The sequence below is a fragment of the Cnephaeus nilssonii genome (assembly GCF_951640355.1).
Source record: "Cnephaeus nilssonii genome assembly, chromosome: 1".
In the NCBI taxonomy this organism is placed as follows: domain Eukaryota; kingdom Metazoa; phylum Chordata; class Mammalia; order Chiroptera; family Vespertilionidae; genus Cnephaeus; species Cnephaeus nilssonii.
In genome coordinates, this window is record NC_137072.1 from 59,027,985 (window position 1) to 59,050,607 (window position 22,623).

The following is a 22,623-nucleotide window of genomic DNA, read 5'->3' on the forward strand; positions in this document are numbered from 1 at the left end:
ATCTTATACGCCAGAAAATACGGTATTCAAAACAATAATAAAACATCTATATGATTATCTTTAAAACAATGACTACATAAAGATCATATTCCTCTAACAGTTTAAACATTTGTAGTCCTATATCCACAGATTATAATTTAAAAAACAAAATCACTTTTAGTTCAATAGATATTGAAAAGCTAAATACATATTCAGCCCAAGTCTATGGACAATGTTAATGCAAGTATGAGTGCAGAGCATAATACTAAAGAGAACATCATTATAGCAATGGAATTTTATTTTAAAGGCAATAATATACAATACAATACAAAGACAGAACTACTGTTATTACTTCTTTTATTCTTCCTACATTTATTTTATAATGTAACTCTTAATTATTTGTTATTTTGATCATATGGCATTCCACATTCACTAACCATATGCATAAAAAATGATGTATTTTGTTTGTTAAATTGGAAAGGTACTCTACCCTCATACTTTGCTTTAAAATTTAATTTGGGCCTTGGATATCAGAGTATTTTAAAGATAGAAGGTAACAAAAGAATATGATTTTCATTTCAAATGTCATCTAGAAAGCAAACAAATAAATTAGTTTATATTTTTATCATATTACTTGATTTCTGGAAGTTTATTGGCCATTCATTAGACATTCCCCTCATAATTATATGTAGCCAGAAAATATATTTTATTTACTAAAATAAACATAATAATGGCCCTAAAACTTTGCAGAAATATTACTCAAAAGGTAATTAATTTAAATAAGTTGATCCTTTAGGCTGATCTTTTAAAATGTTAGATAATAACTTTGATTATTGAATGATACAAAAAAGTATATAACTGAACAAAATGAATAAATGGGACATTTGAATTCTCAAAAGGGGAACTAAGCCTTAGAATAGAATAATTTAAGTAAAATTTTTTTCTGGAGGCATATTACTTAGTGATTGCAATAGTCTGCATATCTAAACTTGGTTTCATGTAATTATGCTATATAGAAAGTATAAAAAGCCTATGTGACCCTACTGTATTCTTTAAGCACTCCAAATCACTAAGGTCACCTAAAAATCCAGCTGACATTCCATGCCTGAAAAGATGAGTAGATATGTTATAATTATATTCCACTACTTCATCATTTATTTTCCCTCAATACTTAACCAAGTTTTCACCCAGCTGGTTCACTAAGTGCAATGACTACTAGTAAATGAGAGTCCACATTCACAAAAAACTTCAACTAACTTATGTCCAAGGCTGCAGCCATGAAGTATCAATACTTGGTGATGGGGTTAATATTACAAGAGGTATATGGTGATCCACATGTCCTTGATTTAATGATGTTCCACTTAAAATAATGTAGTCACCACAGATTATATTAAATAGGAAACAGCAAAGATGTCATACACAAGGTTTGGAATTACAATTAATGGAATGAATAGCAGAGGTTGCCTTCTGCAATAAAGTTCCCCTGACAAGAAGGTGAACATAACCTAGCTATAACTTCACCAGGCAAAGTATGGGAACAAATTCAGGAGAGTGATAGCTATACTAAAATAAAATTTCAAGAAACAAATTCAAACTAAGTTTGGGGAGAAAAGGCTATAGATGGAATAAACTAACAATTAGCTCCTTTCACTCTAAAAAAAAATGATACCTTATAGCTTGGGTGCTGAAGTGGACTAAGAAGCAATGGGTATACACATGCCAGTATTTGGTAGGATGCAATATGAAAAAAATATGTAATTCACATATATTAAACATGTCAGCAAACTGACATCAAACATGGGCCCTGGGGAACAGCTCAGTTTGAGAGACTGTGGTCAATTCACTTCCCTGAGCATCAGTTTATTCCCCTGTAAAATAAACAGATATGATTTTATTCTATATTAAACCTAGCAGCTATAGAACCCATTTCCAATCATTTTTGTTTTCTTTCTCCTTTCCCAGAAGAAACCACTACTGAAAATTTGATAAAACAACATGCACTTTTATACACAGTATGTGTTTAAATACAATGTGTAACTTTGATTTGCAAGTTTAAGACTAAAATAAATAATTTTAAACTCTTACAAATGTATATCTATGAATAGTTTCGTGTACGGGAGGTGGGTCCCTCAGCCCAACCTGCACCCTCTCCTATCTGGGATCCCTCAGGGGAACCCTCTCCAATCCGGGAGTTTCTGTCTGTCTTTGCAATCATATGAGCGAATTGTCTGAGACCCCAACCCAGTTTGGTTTGATGCTCACAGAATAATAGAGCTCTTTTTTTTTTCTTTGCTCCATTGGTTGAGATTTCCTAGAAGTTGCAGGATATCTTCCCTTTAATTTTTCCTCAACACTGTGACTTTACTTATGTCTCTCACCTTTGCTTTTCCTCCATCCCCCACCTGCAACAGTAACTTGCTCCAGGCTCACTTTGCTCTAGTGCAACAGTTCTCAACCTGTGGGTCGCAACCCCTTTGGGGGTCGAACGACCCTTTCACAGGGGTCGCCTAAGACCATCGGAAAACACAGATATTTACATAACGATTCATAACAGTAGCAAAATTACAGTTATGAAGTAGCAACGAAAATAATTTTATGGTTTGGGGTCACCACAATATGAGGAACTGTATTAAAGGGTTGTGGCATTAGGAAGTTGAGAACCACTGCTCTAGTGTCTAGGAGATCCCGCAACACATCTGCCACCAGAACTATGATTCCCAGCATTCCTGGTGCTCCCCGCACTCTGGGCTTCTGCTTCTGGTCCAGGGGCTGCACAAACCAAAAGGACTGTGAACCCCAGCTGCCCCCAGGCCGGGTTGACAGGACCAGACACTCCAGTGGTGACCCCGGGACCCCAGCCGCTCGGCGCCGGTGTGCGCACACGCACTGGCCACAGGCTCAAAGTGGGCGGGGTCCCAAGGACACCCACCCTGCCCCGTCCCCGGCCACTTGTCGCCTGTGTGCATAGGCCCTGAGCGGCCAGGGGGTGGGTGGGCGTCCCACCCTGCCCCCCGGCTGCTTGCACAGCCCACAGGCCCGCTATCTTTGTCAAGCTAATTTGCATACTCACTCCTGATTGGCTGTGGGCATCATGGCAGTATGGTCAATTTACATATTTATCTATTATTAGCATAGAGTAGAGGCCCGGTGCATGAAAATTCATGCACTGGAGCAGGGGTCCCTCAGCCTGGCCTGCCCCCTCTCACAGTCTCGGAGCCCTCAGGGACGGGAGGCAACCCGGCAATCAGGGGAAGGTGACGCCCCTATCACACCTCTGCTGCTGCCACTACCGGCAGTGCAAGCCTTGGCCACCCTGGTTACCTAAGCCTTGGTCGGCCCTGTGTGGCTGGGCAGCCGCCATCTGAAGCTTGCCTGTGTCTCAGGCCAGCCCTAGACAGCTGAGCAGCTGACATCTGAGGCTTGTCTGTGCTTTGGGCTGGCCTTGGGCAGCTGGAAGGATGAGGGGACTGGGGAACTCCTGAAGCAAGCAAGCAACAGGAGGGGACTGGGCGCCGCCATCTTGTGGCTATGGGTGCCTCCATCTTTGAGGTTGTGGCAGTCAATTAGCATATCCCCTCCTTATTGGCTGTGGGTGCCGCCATCTTTGAGGGCGTGGCAGTCAATTAGCATATTCCCTCCTTATTGGCTGTGGGCGCTGCCATCTTTGAGGGCGGGGCACTCAATTAGCATGTTCCCTCCTTATTGGCTGTGGGTGCCGCCATCTTTGCAACAGTGTGAGGGTCAAATAGCATATTCCCTCTTTATTAGATAGAATTACCCCTTAAGTGTTTATAATGACTTACACTTCACAAGAAATGCATACTAATAATACTGTGCATTCCTACAAAAACTAAGTAGTGCCAAAACTTAATTTATGTCATTTGTAAGTGCTATAAAATGACATGCCACTATTTTATTTTTTAACATATTTTCATTGATTTTAGAGAGAGAGGAAGGAAGAGAGAAACATTGATGTAAGAGAGAAACAGCAATTGGCTGCACACATCCCAATCAGGGATTGAGCTCACAATCTGGGCATGTTCCCTGACTGGGAATTGAACAGGCAACCTTTCAGTGCACAGGACTATGCTCAACCAACTGTGCCATACAGACAAGGGCGACATGCCACTAATTTCCATTTCCCTAATTATTAGTAAGATTGAGCGTGTTTACTTTCCAGTGAGTTTCCTCTTTTATAAGCTGTCATTCCTGATTTATTTTTTATTAAATTTATTGAGGTGACATTGCTCGACATGATCATATAGGTTTCAGGTGTGGGTTTCTATGTATAAATTGTTGGCTTTCCTTATATATTCTGGGTATTTAACCAGTGATATTTATTGCAAATATTTACTTCTTGTCTGTGATTTGTCTGATCATTTAATTTATGGTGCCTTTTCATATGTTCTTAAATTTTAATAAAAAATATCAATATTTTCCTTCAAAAATTATCAATTATTTATTTTAAGTTTTTGCTTTTAAGGCCTTGTGAAAGTTACCCTTCTATATTCAAACATAATAAAAGTACTCTTCTATACTTTCTTTTCTAAGCTTTTAGATTTTGTGCACTTTTTTTAAGTTTTCAATTTCTGGAAGATAGAAATATAAGAAATTGGGGCCTATAACATTTTATTTTCTACATTGTATTTAATAAAAAATTTATAAAATAAAAACATAAGCCACAAACTTCCACAAATTCATTCACTATTAGGAAATGTGGTGACAAAAGTGATATGGATAGAAAAAGCAAGACTCATTCTAGGAAGAATATTCCAAGTTTAGTTGTCAAAAAATAAAAAAATAAATTTTATCTATTCATGCAACTGAAATTTATTGAATAACTACCTGCCATATATATGTATACACATATAATATGCATGACATTTATGCTATATATATATATATACATATATATATATATATATATATGAATACCTTCTGTGTGTAGGTATGCAAGCGCACACTCCCTTTCCCTTCCTCTCTGAATTTTTTCAATTTTTTTTAAAAGATGAAAGGTCAATGAAAGGGTATTTCTCTATTGTACTTTGCATTTGCCTAGAGCAGCATACTTTGCAATCAGCTATAATTACTTGGTAAAGCTAAATATTAATATGATGGTGGAAAATCACACATTAACCAACGTACACATTTTACTAACATAATTCTCCCTATTTACCCATCATATAGGAGCTAATTCACATTATAGAAAAATGCACTGTAGCAGAACATACTGTACTTAATTATCTGGGCCAACTAGGTATTGCTCATAACTCAGAATGTAATAAAGGAAACTCCCAGGCAGGTTAAGGCTGTCCTGGAAGGCTCCAAGGAGTTAGAACTGTAATGACAGCTGATATTTGCATAAACAGGAAGAATTAAATGCATATACCACATTTGTGAAGGTGCTCTAAGTTACCTGACCTTAACCAAGTGAAAGGTCTATGGTTGGATTAGCAGGGTGTGGTGAGTTTACAGATGGCCTCAAATGCCAGGCAGACAGTTCATATTCCTTGGATAAGAAAAGAGAAACAAAAAGTAGTTTGGAATGAGGAAGTATTATGAGAAAATACCCATTTAAAGACAGTAAAGAAAATGTTTATTGCTCTATGCAATATGAATAATATGATTATCAATAAAACATGACAGTCCATTTGTCAGACCTGTTTGAGTATATATGAACCATCTTTGCATAGACTGAGTACAAATACAAATCCTTTCAAGTTCTAAAATGAATGTATTCATGGCCAACATTGTATAAATGCAGTGGACAAGCACACTTTTCATAATCCAGTTTTACATGTTATACTTAAATTGCTAAGTAGAGTAACTTAGCCTATTACCAATTGGACGTGAATTTTTTTTTTTTTGGTTGCTCATGGGGAAAATGACATTTAAATGACAAGGTTGAAAAACTGACATTAACTCTACAAATTTATTTATCTCTCTATATAAAAGCTTAATATGCAAATTGTCCCCTCAGGAGTTCAACCAGGAGACTGGGAGTTTGATTGCTCCCTATGATGTGCACTGACCACCAGGGGGCAGCACAGAATGAAGGAAGGCCCCTGCTGGCAGCCGGAAGGCCCTGATCAGCCCTGATTGCCCGCCAGGCCTAGGAACCCTACCCATGCATGAATTTCGTGTACCGGGCCTCTAGTTTAGCATATTTCTGTATCTTCCACTAGAATTAATGTGGCCTCTGTCATTCATTTTCTGTAAATTACTCAATTATCTATTGCACATAATGTGTGCTTAATAAATAAATGATTATAAAAATGAATAAATAATAAATAAATGATGACCTATGCCTACAAATGCCAATAGCTGAACAATATTAAAGTATCTCTGGCCAACGAAAAAATACAAATATACCAACTTATATAAACAATAAAGGGTTTCTTAACATATTTTACTTCATAGCTAGTCCAAATTGTATGTGTCAATTTGGCCTAGCTATGGTACTCAGTGTTTTGGTCAAACATTAGTCTAGATGTTGCTGTGAAAATATTTTGTATTTGTGATTACTATTTACAATTGTACTTTAAGGAAAGCAGATTACCCTCAATAACAGGGTGAAGGCCTGAAGAGCAAAATTAAAGTTTCTTGGATGAGAAATTCTGCCAAAAATTATAACAGAAATCCTTTCTTGAGTTTCCAGCCTATTGGCCTGTCCTACAGATTTCCAGTCTCCACAATCATGTGAACCAAATTCCTTAACATTAACCTTTTTAGGGGTAAACGATATAGACATATACACTACTAGTTCTGTTTTTATGGAGAGCACAGACTGATTCATTCCTCCCCCTCAAAAAACTGAACTAAAAACATCCACATTATTAGAAGAAATGTAGACAAGACAGGCCCCATTATAACACATTGCTATATATATGTGAGTATGTTTGTACAAACACAGGTAAAACAAAGGTTGACTCAAGCTTTTTACTTAATGTCAAATAATATTGTAGCAAAAGCATTTTAATTTGGTAATATTTGAACAGGATTTTAAATTGTTTTTGGCTTCTCCTGTTGAAGAGAAGCGTGTAGTCACAACAGAACCCCATCTTTCCTGACCACACTCTAAATCAGAAGCAGTTATCACTTTTGGACTCCTGGGTTTGCCTAAGTGCTGAGGATTCCTGAGGCTATGCTTATACAACACAAATGATTCACATGATCGCAAAAATTCCTCCCTTCCTCCTACCAGTTTCATCATAAAACACCTAAACCCTGAGTATACATAATTTTCTCTGTTGAAACAGTTTTAAGGCAACTTTTCTTTCAGATAGATTAAACACAGTTTTTTACAGGAGGGTTTCATTTCTAGTATTATTGGAAAATTGGCTGTACTCGTTTTTAGTCCATAAAATTAATGGTGATCATATTATTTGGCATAATTCTAAATATTTAGCAAAGAAATTATTAGTTTTCCTAACAATGAGTTCACTTGAAATGATTACAGAAAACCTTGCTTCACTCATTTTGTCCACTTTAAAAATCCTTTCTTTCACATCTAAGTTATTTTGAATCCATATTATTTCCTCTGAGATATATAACTAGGTCCCAAAGGGAAAATCACTAAGAATTAGAGCTTTTCATTTCTTACTTCATAACTGGAACATTCCTGCTAGCATTGGGTAAAAGAAAAACAACAACAACAGAAAAACACATGACCTACAGGATAAATAATATATACATTTCAAACATGTGAATTACCGGTAGAACTACAAAGTGAAAATATTCCCCAAAGACTTCACAACCATTTCCTATGTCATGCACTTAAAATACATGGAATTTCTGACCAAAAGATAAACTGTGGAATCTAAACTATTCTTGGAATATCCTGATAAGGGGAGATATAAACATGTACACAAACTACGAACATCATGTAAAAGTGATGAATAAGTTAATATCACACCAGTGACAGGATGGATTACATGTAAGTAGAAGTGTTTTTCTACGATGTAGATCGTTGCCATATTGGACATTCAGCTCAAGGATATGTGTGGGGATAGAGTAGTGGAAACAAAAGCACACTTACTCTTTATGGCTGTCCAGAAAGTCCCTAATATGGCTACAAAAAGATAGAGAAAGGAAATTTACCAACTTCTACTCTCTCCAAGGACCGTGGATAATATGGGTACTGCAAGTGGGAGCTAGACTTTATGCTTCAGGAATGAAAGAATTCTGCCAGCCTCACAAGAGCTCAGATTTGCAGACATTTGAAAATGTGGATCTGGAAAATGATAGATGACATATTCTAGAGGCCTTAGAAAGTGAATGTGGAGTGGGTGTTCCAAATTCTAGTTAGAGGAAGTGAAAAATCAGATTCTCCTTGGACCCCATTCTCCACATCAATGTGTAGTACTGCTGCTTCTTGCTTTATTAAACCTTGCAGATCCCCCCATGGCCATGACTTTTAACCATTTTAGGTTACTCAGTTCCAAGTTAAGAAAGAAAAAAAAAATTCAGGCCATAAAAAAGCCATGGAGGGCAATATTCAAAGTGAACCAAAATATGACTCAGGACAGTGGCTGCTAGCACGGGGAGTACCTCACATAAGACGAACAAAATTCAAGTCACTCTTTATTCATTCATTTATCAATTACTGAGGATCCTCACATTGCTAATTTAGACGAGTTGCTTGAAAAAAGAGAATAAAATACAAAGTCCCTGCCCTCACAGAGCTCACGATCTAGTAGGCATGAAGAACAAGCAAGAGTCAATTGTCATAGTTTAAGTGGAGATTTGACAGTGACGTACACAGGCTGTTACTGGAATTCAGAATAGGCATCTTGCATGGGGATTGGGGTAGGCTTCCTTGAATTTACATTTGAGTTGAGCCTTGAAGGACCCACTGGAATAATCCAAATGATAGAAAGTTAGTCACTCCAAGTGAATAATGTAGTCTGCCAACAGCAGTCCCTAGGATTAACCCTACCCTCACCCCCCAAAAGGCAAAAAAAAATGTGTTACACCATTTTGCAAGAGTTCAGCAGGAAGTCTAGTACCCTGGATAGCTCCCTGTCATCGAAGGTGATTGCAGAGACTGAGGTATGGCAGACAGGAAGAGAGAAGAGAGGATCTATAGAACTTCAGTTACCAAACTATTACTACATTCAAATAAAAAACCTAAGGATTTCAAAACACTTCATCCTTTCCTTTACTGCATTAGATCTCCGGGGCTGTGTGTCTTCTCTACCATCAGCCAATGAACCTGGCTCTCCTTAGGAATATCCTGAGCGGCAACTTCTTCCTTCACTAAACAGCAGTGTAGAGCCTTTATAACTTACTGTTTTAAGAAGCACTTACACCGGAGACCCTGAAAATTCCCCCAGAGATGCATCATATTACACTTTACCTCCAATCAACTTAGACCCTCCCTCTGACAGACCCTTTATCATTTCAGAAGCCCCCCAATACCACCACATTTACACCTTGAGGTATCCTCTAGGTGGTACCTACAAGTGTACCCAGGCATGTGCCCTGACAGGGAATCAAATCGTAACTTCCTGGCTCATAGGTTGATGCTCAATCACTGAGCCACACTGGCTGGGCTGAAATAAGTTACTCTTAGTCAAGATCTCTACTATGAGTTTGAGTTTGGTTTAGAAATTGCCTTCTTTACCTAACCTGGGGAAATTTTCAGGGTCTCAGGTTTAAAGAAATTCGTGAAGTAATCGCCTCCTTTACCAAATCTTCTCATCTGATGTTTCTGGGATATGTGCATGCTTTTCTGCCTTCATATCTTTCTTAAGTATCCTAAAGAAGGCTGAATGTTAGAAAGGAGAACTTATTAAACATATTTAATATATTTAGACTTAATGCTCTGGCAGTTTGCATAACTATAAACAAAAAAATAACCAAACAAAGCAAAAATAAAGATAGTTTCTAAAGAAAGAATTGCCTAGAATATTTAAGCCTACATTTGCACGTATTTTTGCCATGTCTTTATTCATGTATACTTGTTTGGTCTTATTTATAAACTTAATATAAGTTTGTGATAAATTGTTTTCTGCTGTTGTCAAAAACAAACAAGAAACAAAGAAACCACACACACAACAATAACAAATCATTAACAGAATCACAGTATATACCTATTTCTGTGAAACAGCTAATTGCAGTGAATAGGCAAATAAATCTGACATACTAGTCTAAATTTGGTTGATAAGAAAGATGTATCACTAAGTCTCCCACAAGAGTTGAATTAGGAGAGTATACCTGGCTTAACAATCACTTTTTGAACACAGGCATACTGTCAGTTTTCATTAATGAATGATAAAAAGTGGAGAAGGCATTATACCTTCTGGAATATGTTTCTTCAGCTGTTCTGCACTCCAAAGATATCATGTACAAAGAAGGTTACGATGGAGAATAGAGAAGAGCCAAATCATCTAGAAATCAACTAAAAAAAAAAAGAGAAACAGACAAATCTTAAAAATATAATGAGCACATTATGCAAATACTAGAGGCCCGGTGCACGACATTCATGCATTGGGGGCGAGGGGGTGTGGGAAGCAGGCCTAAGCTGCAGTCGGACATCCTTAGTGCTGCTGCAGAGGCAGGCTGCTGTGCTTGCCAGCCATCAGCCCAGCACTGACCACCAACCAGGGAGCAGCTCTTGTGTTGAGCATCTGCCCCCCGGTGGTCAGTGCACATCATAGCCACCGGTCATTCTACCGTTTGGTCGATTTGCATATTACTCTTTTTATTATTATGATTTGTATACACATATCACATTTGGGTACTAAACAAGACATGAAAAATGTATATTTCATCTATTGTGGATTATGCTGTTCAGGAACTATAGGAAGTGCATTCTTTTTGAAACAGAATGGCTTATCCTACATAATAAAAGGGTAATATGTAAATTACCATCACTCCGCTACGCCCACAATTGGACCAGTGGGAGGCGAAGGGGGCGGGACTCGGGGTGGCCAGGGTGGCCGATTGGGCCGGCGGAACGCTGAGCTCATGTCACCAGCGGCGGCGCGAGCTCAGTGTCTGCGCCATGGCTGTGCTGCGGCACAGAAGGGGCCTCTGGGGCAGCAAGTCCATGTCCTGCTGCAGACCATCAAAAGCGGGGAGCGAAAGCAGGGGAGCTGGCTGTCTGTCCGCTCCGGCACCAGGCCTTTCAAAAGCCTCCGCCACGCCAGAGGCTTTTGAGAAGCCTGGTGCACCAGCGGACAGACAGCCAGCTCCCCCACGATCGAAAGCAGGGAGCTGTGTGTCCGCTCCAGCACCAGCGGACCCCCTGCCATCAAAAGCAGGGAGCAGGCTGCTAGCAATGTCCGCGGAGCGTGCTAGGCTTTGCAGGGCAGTGGATATGGCTTGGATGGCAGGTTAGGCCTAGTGGACCCTACACGTGCATGATTTAATCATGCACTGGGCCTCTAGTACATAATAAGCATTTACAAATGTTTGTTGTCAGTGATGGTGAATGAGGTAGCTCTATACTGGGGCATTGACATGTAAGGGAAGATTACATGTAGCAAAATGAGACATCTCTGGTGATGGTTGGAACCCAGAATAAGACTTGTACTTAGTGTAGGAAGCACTATAAAAACCTAGCTGTAAATAACTCCAAGAAGTCCAGCCAGCCTGAGTGTCTGGGGTATGGCAATATGCCATAAGCCACTGGCACCACAGAGGTCCAAGAGTGAGTATTGGAAATTTAGCATACCTCTAGGAGCTGGCAATGTTTAAAGATCCAGGAAAGTAGTATTTTGTGGGCAGTGTCCTGCTATATAAAAGAACTCTGGAAATGAGATGGTTCCAGAGGGAAAAGCCTAGTCTTTAAAGAAATAAAGAAGGCCCTGTCAAAAGGGCCTTGCTCAAACACTGGGAGAAATGGTGATACTGGGTAATTTCTCAAGAGGCAGGGGAAAATATTAGGTGAAAAATCAGTTTTAGTTACAAGAAAGAAGCACTACTGTACATATGTTATATTACAGTTGGGCATCAATGGCTTAATGTTAAGTCCCGTGTGGGGCTAGACACAGGTCAATTTTCCCACTACATAGAAGGATTGGTCCTGAATAAGGGGCATGGCTGAGGCTCCAGTTAGTAATTAAATTATTCCAGCAAGAAAACAGATTCTGACAACAGCTACAAAATAGGCCATACTTGAAATACTCAGTTAAAGCAATCATTATTTTTCTTCCTGATATTAGGCATCTACTGTTATTCACATTATTGGCTAATATAAACACACTAGAGGCCTAGTGCACGAAATTCGTGCATGGGGGGCGGGGGGTCCCTCAGCCCGACCTGCATCCTCTCCAATCCGGGAGCCCTCGGAATGCCAGTTGGACATCCCTCTCACAATCTGGGACCTCTGGCTCCTAACCGCTCACCTGACTGCCTGCCCTAACCACTCTGCCTGCCTGCCTGATCCCCCTAACTGCCCTTCCCTGCTGGCCTGATTCCCCTAACTGCCCTCCCCTGCCAGCCTGATCCCCCTAACTGCCCTCCCCTGCTGGCCTGGTCATCCCTAACTGCCCTCCCCTGCCGGCCTGGTCACCCCTATTAACTTTTTTTTTTAATCCTATACCATTCATACACAATTGTATTTGACTTCCTTATTGGCTTCTCCCTCTCACACAATTTTTCTCTCTCCTTTATGTAACACTTTTTCCTACTGACTTATCATTTATAAACTTTTCTTTCCTCCTTATTTCCTACTTCTGATCCATCATCCTTCTTCCCATCTTTCTCCTACCCTCCCTCCCCACATTCCTTCTTTCCTTCATCTTTACCCCTGCCCTCCCTTCTTTTATCCTTCCTCCCCACCTTAATTTTTTTCTTCACTTCCTCCCTCGGACCTGCTTTGCTCCCTCCCCCTTTTCTTCCTTCTTCCCATTCTCCTTTTAAGCTCAACCAGCTCCCCTTTAAAACTTTTCTTCCCTCCCTCTTTCCCTCTCATCCTACCTTTCCCATACATTCTTCTCTACTTACTTCCACTGTTTTAATATCTATCTATCTGCCTAATTATTCACTATCATTTATCTTTTTTCTTTTCTGACTCGTAATTTTAAAATCTGTCCCCAGTACACAACTAGGCTTGATTTTCATTACAGCTCCTACCGTTCACTCATACATCCTCTTTCCTTCTTTAACTCTGCTGTTTACTGACTCCTTTATAAAGTTCTTCCCTCCCTCCTTCCTTTCTCCCCATCCTCCCTCCTCCCTCACTCTTTTACTCTTTTTACAGGCTAATTAAAAATTCTATGCTTTTCATCCTGTCTTAGTACTGACTGCTTTCATCTCTGGGACCTGTAGGTGCGTCTGTTTGGGCACTCAGGCCCCTCTCACACTGGCTTTGAGGGGCCGAGCGACAACACAGCTGTGTCTTGCCTACCGTGGCCGGTGCCTCCCTCCTCCGAGTTGGGGGAGGGTCCAGCCGGCCTGGGCAGAGGTCCATCGCGGGGACTACTGCTTTACATGTACGCACGTGTGCATTCATGCGTACATGAGGTTTCTCTCCTGTTGAGTGCCAAAAGGGGGGGGGGGGGACGCAGAGGCCTTTCCCTCCCCCGCCACCTCGTGTGCCCGCTCCCATGCCTCGAGCGGCTCTCTGTCCACTCCCCTCCAGAATTCACAGGCGATGGGCGTGCTTGTGCAGGCATGGTCGGGGCCGGCTTGTCCTCAGGGGGCGTTCCACCCAGGATGTGAGCCCCCGTCTGGGTCAGACAGGGCAGATGAATGGATGGACGGCTGGAGAAAGCCGGGCGGCTTCCCTGTGGTGTGAGGGTCGCCTGTGGTCTCCACGGTGGTGGGGCCGGGTCCAGGCAGAGGGAGGATCGGGGCCGCCCTGTGTGTCTGTGGCGGTGGGACCCCGCGTTGTTTACCCGGTGGCCCGTCCAGGTCCGGTGCCTTACCTCGACGTCCACTCTCTGTCGTCATGCCCCGGCCCTTCCTTCAGGTTGGGTCCACATCCTCTCGATTTACATGTGTGACCCCTCCTGGGGGGTCACCGCCGACACTCGCACCCCCGGTTGGTGTCTGCCGACCGCGCCCCAAGAACCGGCCTTCTGCCGTGCGGGTGTCGCCCCTGGGCCCCCCCACCTCAGTGGGGGTTGGTGGTGTCCCCGGGCAGAGTGCTCTCAGATGGAGCACGGGGTCACAGGGGTGTTTGTTGGGCACATGCACCCGGGAGAAAAAGAGGACTCCGGCACCAGGAGGGGGACCCAGCCTCACTTCCCCGGCCCGGCGCCAAGGGCAGGGAAGCGAGCCTCATGCAAGTCCCCCTGCTGCGATGCCATAACGGACAATTAGCATATTACCTCTTTATTATATGGATTATAAAATATGTAACTTTGCACATTTAGTCTACTAGAGGGGTTCACAATAATCAACTTTAACTCTCTGATTGTCCCTTGACTTCTACAGGACCAGTCTTTAAATATTTCCTTTTCTGCAAACATTTGAACATTGATTAAACTCACATTTAAATAAATGAGTTGAAGAATAAAAGCCAAAAGAAACTAAACTGATATTACCATATGACAGTCCCTTCGCATCGGAGACAACATGGGTTAATAGATTGTACCTATGATCAACTTTGCTTAAGCAAGGAATTCAAAGCTCTGGTTGAAACTTTCCAGAAGATAAGTTGCATATCTCCAAATATGGAAAATATCTAATGTTTGAACATCCTCTACATAAAAGCACCTATTCTTAAAATTATACTTGCTTACATTTTAAATTTCCATTAATGACTTGGAATATTCTGAACAGATGGGTAAGAAATTTTGCTTGCATGGCACTGAGGGTGCACAATATCAATACTGCAAAGAACAACAAAAAGCTGGAAGCTTCAGCCTTGCAATTCTTTCATCACTTGTTCTGGTTACATGCGAAGCAAGAACATTCTCACTGAATATGGTGGCAACAGGTGAGATAATGCACACATAGTGCTGGACCCTGAGATAAATCAGGAACATAGCCTCAGTTTCCTCATCTCTAAAATATGCACAAAAATATGTTTATAATTTTTGACAAATCACATGGCATAACATATATAAACTGCTTATCATGTAGGAAGTGTTCAGCACATTATGGCCATTACTGTTGTTAATAAAAAATACACTGAGTGGCCAGATTATTATGATCTCTGAACCCATAATAATCTGGCCACTCAGTGTATATCTACACTAATAAAAGAGAAACATGCAAATTAACCATCACTCTGATACACCCACCAGCCAATCAGGAGCGAGTATGCAAATTAACCCAACTAAGATGGTGGTGGCCACAGAGCTGGAGCGAGCAGGAGGCTTGGGTTGCCCCGGCGATGGAGGAAGCCAAGCTTCCCACCTGCCCTGGCTGGCCCTGGCCTCTGCTCAAGGCTACAAAGTTTCAATTATAAAAGATAAATAAATCCCAGGTACCTGCTTCCAGCCAGCCCTGGCCTCTGCTCAAGGCTACAAAGTTTCAATTATAGAAGATAAATAAATCCCAGATATCTGCTTCCTGCCAGCCCTGGCCTCTGCTCAAGGAGGCACTGAAAAAAAAAAAAAAAAAAAAAAGCCCCTTACCCAGGGTCACCACACCCCCACGGGGTAAGGGTCCCTGCTGTGGGGCTTGGCCAGCCTTGAAAACGGCCCTCAGCCCCTCACCCAGGGTGGCTAGGCATCCCAGTGGGACCCCCCACCCTGAAGGGGCTGTGGCCACCTTGAAAACAACCCTCAGCCCCTCACCCAGACTGGCCACACACCCCCAGCGGGGACCCTCACCCCATGGGGGCAAAGCCAGCCTTCTAACCACCACAGGCCCCTTGCCCAGGCCACCCCATGCCCCAAGGAAACCCCTACCCTGATCCGGGACAACCTTCAGGGCAAACCAGCTGGCCCCCACACATGCACCAGGCCTCTATCTATACTAATAAAAGGGTAATATACTAATTAGACTGGGAGACCTTCCAGGAGACCTTCTGGGCATTATTCTGGACAAAGCCATGGTGGCGGGGCCGAGGTAGAGGCTGTTAGAGGCCAATAGGGTAGGGTAGTTGTGGGTGATCAGGCCAGGATGGGACCGCAGTGGTGGGTGATCAGGCCAGTGGGGGGGGGGGGGGGACCATTGGGGATGATCAGGCTGGCAGGGGGGGCACTTGGAGGTGAGCAGACCAGCAGGGGGGTCAGTTGGGGGCAAGGAGGCTGTCAGTGGGGTTCAGTTGGGGGTGATCAGGACAGCGGGGGGGGGGAGGGGAAGTTTGGAGTGAGCAGGCCAGCAGAGGAGCAGTTGGGGGCGAGCAGGCCAGTGGGGAGGGACAGTGGGGGCGAGCAGGCCATGGGGGGGGCATTTGGGGGCAAGCAGGCCTGCAGGGGAGGCAGATGGGGTAGAGCACACTGGCACGGGGGGCAGTTGGGGGTAATCAGGCTGGTGGTGGGGGGGGGCAGTTGGGGTCGAGCAGGCCGGCAGGCAGAGTGGTTAGGGGAAATCAGGCAGGCAGGCAAGCTGGTGAGCAGTTAGGAATTAGCAGTCCCAGATTGCAAGAGGGATGTCCGACTGCCAGTTTAGGCCCGATCCCTGTAAACCAGCAGTAGGACATCCTTTGAGGGGTCCCAGATTGGAGAGGGTGCAGACCGGGCTGAGGGACACCGCCGCCCCCCCCATGCATGAATTTTGTGCACTGGGCCTCTAGTCTATAATAATAAAAGCATAATATGCAAATCGACTGAATGGCCAAATAGCGGAACGAACATCTGGATCACCACTGGCGCCAGGCCAGCCAAGGCAGGTGTGATGCAATTGGTCAGGGCCCCGGCCATCGCCCCATGATTGCCCTACAGAGGGAGGCCCAGGCTACCAAGTGGAGGGCTGCGGCAGGTGGGCGGGGCCTCCCTCTGCAGGGCACGATCGATCGCATGATCGCCCTTCAGAGGGAGGCCCAGGCTACCTGGTTGGCGGCACTGCAGGGGCCTCCATTTGCAGTGCTATCCATTGCGGAGCCCAGGCAGGGTGGGCAGAGCCTACCTCTTTGGGGCGATCCATTGTGGAATCCTGGCTGGGTGGGCGGGGCCTACCTCTTTGGAGGAATCGATTGCGGACTCCCGGACTGTGAGAAGGCACAGGCCAGGCTGAGGGACAACCCGCACCCCCCACCTGAGTGCATGAATTTCATGCACCAAGCCTCTAGTCCTATATAATAAAAGGCTAATATGCAAATTGTCCCCTCGACCAGGAGTTTGACCAGCAGGCAGGCCAGCCAACTGCCCATGTCCCCTCCCCCTGGCCAGGCTGGCTGGACCCCACCCATGCACAAATTCATGCACCACCAAGCCCTATACACACACACACACACACACACACACACACACACATACATACATACACTGAGTGGCCAGATTATTATGCGTTCAGAGATCATAATAATCTAGCCACTCAGTGTACGTCATCACTCTGGCCAGGTGCTCAGTTAGTTGGAGTGTCATCTCATATACCAAAAGGTGGAAGACACAGCCTTCACATTTCACTGTAAATACTCTAGGTCATTGGTTCTCAAACTTAAGAGGGCGTAAGAATCACATAGAGGACCCCACCCCAGAACCCATCCCAGAGTTTCTGATTCAGTCTGTGATTTCTGATTGGCATCTTAACAATTCACTGGTGCTCTGCTCAGGGAACCATATTTTGAGAAATACTACTCTAACTTAAGAATTTACCATTAGATAATAAGATTATTCCTTATAAATTACCTTTCGATTTTTTTTTTTTTTTGGTTTCAGAACAGAGTCATGGTATTCAAAATTTTAATCAGCTAAATTGAAATTTAAAAATTGTTAATACAGTGTAAATAATGCAAAACCAAAAGCTATGTTTTAAAATTAATCGAGGCACAGAGCCACAGTTTGGCCAAACAACAAACTTCATCTGTCAATTATCTAAACAGAAAGTTTTTAAAAATTGTTTAATATATCACAGAACCTAATATGCATTTTTTTGACCACCACTGTTTTTCTGGCATTTTATTTATCCAGAATAAATAATTTAAAAATTGCAATATGATCATTGTAAAATAAAAACTGATAACATCTTGGTATTGTATCCATTGCAATTTAGACTGGTTGGTTTTACATTTTTATATTATATTTAGTTTAAGCTACACATTGAAGTATGTTTCATATGTTATAGTGTTTTTCATTAATCTCCCCATCTTTTTTCACTGCTTATCCCAGCCCAGACTTCATGTTTTATTGTTAACTGACAGTCATGCATAGTGAAGTTAATATTTGTTGATAGAAGTGTATGTTCGCAATATAAAGCCAACAGATTTTGTCACTATTCAATAGGGAAATCATACTGAACTGTCAGTCATACAGTAGGAGAGATTACATTATCAAAGTGATACACTTGTGACAAACCAAACTCAAACTCAAACCAAACTCAAAAGAGACCAATTAACATATAGTCTGGTTTTACTCTAACTTGGAAATCTCTCATTCCTGCACAAATATGAAATTAGTAACTTATAGGTTTTTCACTTTTATAATAACTCTTATCTATTCAGTCAACAACAAATACATGAAATTTTTAATTCAACTAACCTGAAAGTAATTGTGTCGTTATTTATTGATAGTCATATCTAATATTTGTACTATTTCTTCACTATCACCATAACATACTTCTGGGGAGTCATACTGAAAGACAGGCTAAAAGTCAATTCAGATATTTCCCCTTGTATCCTTATAATGAAGAAATGCATCTTAACATTTTTTATGTATTTTGAAACATAAATATATACACAAAGAAAAAATTACTAAGTTCAGAATGCTGAGAGAAGACATGTTTCTATTACTAATACAATCTATTTACCAGAAGATAGTTACAATATCTTTAAAATTATTGCTACAATATTAAAATAGTTTCCTACAAGTCCTTCATGGGAAATAATGTAAGAATAGATTAACTATTATATGGATTCATATTAATATTTAAAATAAAAATATTATAGAAAACATGTTGTTTAATGAGTCATACATTATATATGAAGAATATAATATTAAGCATTCAACGAGTAAGTATTGTCTACAAATACATGTCAAGCATTTTTTTCCATTAAAAGGCCATATATAGTCAAAGATTTGCTTTCTAAGGTTCAAAATATGTACTGACAATTCATTCCAAGAATAGAGTATACAGAATGTTGTACATCAAAACAGACTCACCCTGCACTTGGCACAACAAATTCAAGTGCAATATCTAAATCTATTTCAAAACAAACTTATCTTCACTATCATATCTTTTGTTCTTTTCTATAATTCCAAGAGACTTGTATCTTGTACCTCATATTCTCATCCATAAGCCACTAATCCTTTTTATCCTTTAAGATCAAGACCAGGCAAGTCTGTCTACCCCAGAAGCCTTTTCAAACAAAACCCGGTATGAAATGTTATTATCATGGTCTGAACTCCTGCAGCCCTCATTAGACATGCAATCTCTTACTGTCATGAGTTGTTAATTCTGTCCGAGCATGAGCATCAGATTCCTCCCAAATGGAGAGTAAGCTCCTGAAGGGCAGAGAGCTAGGAAGTCATGTTCTCCACAATCCTTCATTAGTGCCTTGCCCATGACAGGACGTCTATTTTGAGTGCTATGTTGAATAATAAAATGCAATAAAGAGTATTATATATAAAATACAATACATTTTCATTTTCTACTTCATAAGCTTGATGTAAATTTACAACCTATAGTATAAATAATGCATCATTAAAATAAATAGTTGCCCATTCTCTGAGTGTCAAAAAACAAAATATCCATAAATATGACCTTTTAATAATTGTATAATACAGTTTGTAAAGTACATTGTAAAATTCCCCATTTTTTCTTCAACATTGCAATGATTCAGGAAAGTTCATGTAACAACACTCAGTTTGGGTCTAAGTCTACATCCGAAGGTAATATATAAAACCGCACATGCTCCATGTTGAAAATGTATTGCAAGCCAATATGAACATAACCGAATCAAAATAACAAATCCTTAACTCCGCTCTGCCTTCAAAATGAACAGGACTGGTAAGGAACTGGTGAGCTACTTTCACCCTGGGAAAAAGAAAAAGAAAAAACTAAAACAGTTGGCATGTTTTGATCAAAGTAAGACGCTCCCTAATTAATATAAAAGATAGACAAATCACTCTGACAATAGATTGACCAGTTTACTTCTCTTTCTTCTCAATGAAATTATTGAGGGAGTAGTTGCAACTCGGAACTTCAGTGTTACAAAGACTGTGCGTGGCCGGCAGGCCTTTGAGATATACCAATTTAAAATAATAATGACCCTGTCCTACCATCTCAGTCACAACCCAGTCATCGACTCTGCTAACTTTTAGGAACAAACATAAATTTGTTAAAGCATAGTTGGTAGACACTGTCCCAAATCATATCTAAGCTTCAAGTTATGTCTCTGGAGTTTGTACTTATTAAAAAGCAAAAAGAAACAGAAACAGAAACAAACTGTGACATAGCCTAAGTTAGTAGAATCTTAGATCTTCTCTTAAAAGCTGGCTTTTAGTCAGCAGTAATCAACATAAACCCAGCTAGGTGTCTGCTTCTCTTTCCTCCCAACCTTTTTAATAAAAACATCTTTACAGTAAAATGTGTGCACATCATTTTTACTAGCCTTTCTTGGGTGCAGGGGTGGAGGGCATGGGTTACATTTCAGTGGGAAGGTAGTCAACTGGAAAGATACTAGAAATGAAGCTGTTGAAATCAAGCAGGTACTTTGTCTTGTGGTCCTATTGATGGCCTGAAGAGTTCAGAGGAGTAGAGAATAAGTACAAAAAACATCAAAGGGCACGAGATTTTCTAAGCAGCATTTTTTTTCCACCTGTAAAAACAAAACAACAACAACAGAAACCCCAAGTGACTCACTTCCTATTCCAGGTCCCACGAGAGAAGGTGGGAAAGCAAAATTGCTGCTAATTCTGAGAAAGAAAAAAAAAAAATGAGGGAAGAGATGGGAGAGGGGGAGAGAGTAAAGCTCCAGATACACGGAAAGAAACCCCCGAGAAATTTCACAACTCTTTACCATAAAAAGCCTTTCTGCTCACTCGGGATACCTCCTCCCTGACATCAGCCAGGCTCAGCCTCCCCGCGCCGAGAGGCACCATTCACAAATCCCTCCGACAGCTCTCCGCGCACCCCGACCCCGAGGTGGCCCCGCGCCGAGTCCCGGGCAAACAAGCCCCCAAAAATGATCCTAAGAGGGCCCAAGGGGACACCTGCGGTTTCGGCTCAGAACTGGTTTTATTTTCAGATGAAACAACGCACAGATCAGTCAGCAGCGCGAACGAACACGGACACACACACACACACACCCTCCCGAGCCCCGGACGCGCCACCACAAAGCAATGTGTTCCCACTAAGTCGCTGCTGTTCCTGCGCCTGTGGCGAGGGTCTCGCCTCCAACCCAGGAAGCCAGCGCCCGGGGACCAGCAGGCGGGGGGCCAGAGGCGGTCCCGGCCCAGCACTGCGGGGAGCCCCGAGACCCCCGCCCCCGCTCCCCCACTCCCATCCCGGCCGCCGCGCCCGCAGCCCGGCCGCCCTACCTGCGGGACGAGGGCGGGGAGTGAGCGGAGCCTGCGCCAACTCCTGCCTCCTGGGCCGGCCGCGCTCCACGTCGCCCAGGAGCGGGGGCTGCGGCCCGGGGAGCAGAGCGCCGGGGAGCACGAGCGACAGGCCACGCAGCGCCGGGAGTCACGGGCCAGCGGCCGGCGAGCCGTGCGTCTCCCTCCCAGCCCGCCCGCCCGCCCGCCAGGCCAGGTCCCCGCGCCGCGCACGCCGGGCCCGCAGCCGGCGCCCCGGGCCTGGGCGGGGGCTGCTCCGCGGCGGCCGGGCCCCGCGCGGTCACCTGCCGGGCGGTCACCCTGGCGTCCGCCGGGGGCAGCGGCGACCCGACGCGCGCGACCCTCCGGGCGCGGAGGCACCGGGGGCGTTACTACCTGAGGGCTCCGCGTCGCGCGTGAAGGCTCCTCCCGGGCACTCGGGGATTTCTGTCTTCGGGGCACGGGGGGCGTCTTTCCCGGACCCCCTCCTCCGCCCGCCCGCCCTCCCTGCTCGGCTGGCGGGCGCCTCTCTGCTCTCCCAGGTGCGCGGAGTCGGGCTGCGGTCTTTAATAATCCGCCTGCTCCTCCCGCCCGCGCCAGCGGAGCCGCTCCGCCCGGGCCCCCGCTCCCCAGTCAGTCATGGTGCGGAGAGAGAGGAGAGAGCGAGGCGGATTGGCAGCCTGTCGGCGACTGTTCGCAGGGAGAGAGCGAAGAGCCGAGCCCGAGGAGGGCAGGGGAGGGACGTGGGGAGGCGCTTCCAAGTGTGCGAGCGCGCGGAGTGTGGCTGTGCGGGGAGCCCGGGAGCCACCTCCCCAACAGGCGCCCTTCCCACTGTGAGGAGGGCGGCGGCGCGCGCGCCCTTTAAAGGGGTGGAGGGGGGCGGGGGGGCGGGGGGGCGGGGCGGCGCCGGGCCAACTGCGGCCGCGGGCTTCCACGCGCGCATACTCTCACATTGACGCGTGCACACCCACCGCCGGCCCGCTGCTGAGTTTTCATTTCAGGGGGAAGCCGTCTCCGACCGTGCTGACTCGGCTTTCCCCCTTAGCCCATCCTTGGGCTCGAGTGGAATCCCAGTGCATTGGCAGGTCAAGAGAGAATAAGC

The 22,623-nt window shown here is 43.6% G+C and overlaps 1 protein-coding gene across 5 annotated transcripts in view; it reads right to left on the minus strand.

Annotated features, from left to right (window-relative positions):
• The window catches only part of CCSER1 (coiled-coil serine rich protein 1), a 666,784-nt gene extending 644,443 nt beyond the window's left edge, over positions 1-22,341 (minus strand). For 2 of the 5 annotated variants that reach the window (XM_079769292.1, XM_079769288.1), the window contains exon 1: positions 21,918-22,341. The gene's annotated coding sequence lies outside the window, so the exon portion shown is untranslated. Of the gene's footprint in view, positions 1-5,395; positions 6,333-10,279; positions 10,463-21,917 lie in introns of those variants that run through there. The other 3 variants (XM_079769290.1, XM_079769289.1, XM_079769291.1) reach the window with 3 other exon arrangements.
• Between the last annotated feature and the right edge of the window lie 282 nt (positions 22,342-22,623).